Source organism: Chenopodium album, chromosome 4 (genome assembly GCF_948465745.1).
Source record: "Chenopodium album chromosome 4, dcCheAlbu1.1, whole genome shotgun sequence".
NCBI classification, from domain to species: domain Eukaryota; kingdom Viridiplantae; phylum Streptophyta; class Magnoliopsida; order Caryophyllales; family Amaranthaceae; genus Chenopodium; species Chenopodium album.
In genome coordinates this window covers 33407896-33408639 of record NC_137837.1, presented here as the reverse complement: position 1 = coordinate 33408639, position 744 = coordinate 33407896, and the positions used below count along the sequence as shown (strand labels likewise).

Genomic DNA, 744 nt, shown 5'->3' with positions numbered 1-744 from the left:
CTTGCCAGAATTTGGATGGTAATATTTCTGCTGTGGTGGGGATTGCTATTGTGGTTGTTGTGGAGGTGGAGGGTTTTGTACATTGGTACTCCGGTAGGAAAGATATGGATGGTTTCGGTAACCAGGATTATAAGAGTTGGAATATGGGTTATTCTGCCCATAGGTTTGGAAGGCATTAACTTGTTCCATGGAACTCCTACAATCTTGCTCCCAATGTCCTACAATTCCTTAATTTTCACAAAAAGCTTCATTGTTAGCAACAGCAGAAACATTAGCTACAGAGTTAGGAGTAGTAGTAAGGTTATCTTGGACAAATAATTGTCCAATTATCTTGCAGAATCTAGAACTGATCTAGATCAATGTCCAAGTCCATTGAAGAAAGCTTGGATCAATTGCCACAGTGCTAGATTTTGGTGGGGGCATTATCTCTGTAGATCCTTGAATCTCTCCCAAGCCTCGTATAATGTTTCATCGGCCTCTTGAGCAAAGTTCTAAATAGCACTCAATAGTTCAGCTGTTCTCTCAGCAGGGTAATATTTATTATAGAAATTCAGGGCAAGAGTTTCCCAGTACGTAATACCAACTGTAGTTCTATTCAAACCATTAAACCATAATTTAGCTTTGCCACAAAATGAAAAGGGAAAAAGAATCTCCCTGATTTGGTCCTGCGTGACCCCGGCTTGTCTAATGGTGTTACAATACTGGCAGCAATCTGCAATGTGAAGATTGGCATCTTCACCCATA

At 40.3% G+C, this 744-nt stretch overlaps 1 non-coding gene across 1 annotated transcript; it reads left to right on the top strand.

Annotated features, from left to right (window-relative positions):
- Positions 1–405: 405 nt before the first annotated feature.
- Positions 406–512, top strand: LOC145629726 (small nucleolar RNA R71). The gene has a single exon (XR_014111877.1). It is a non-coding gene; the product is annotated as a small nucleolar RNA R71 (small nucleolar RNA).
- The last annotated feature ends 232 nt before the right edge of the window (positions 513–744 follow it).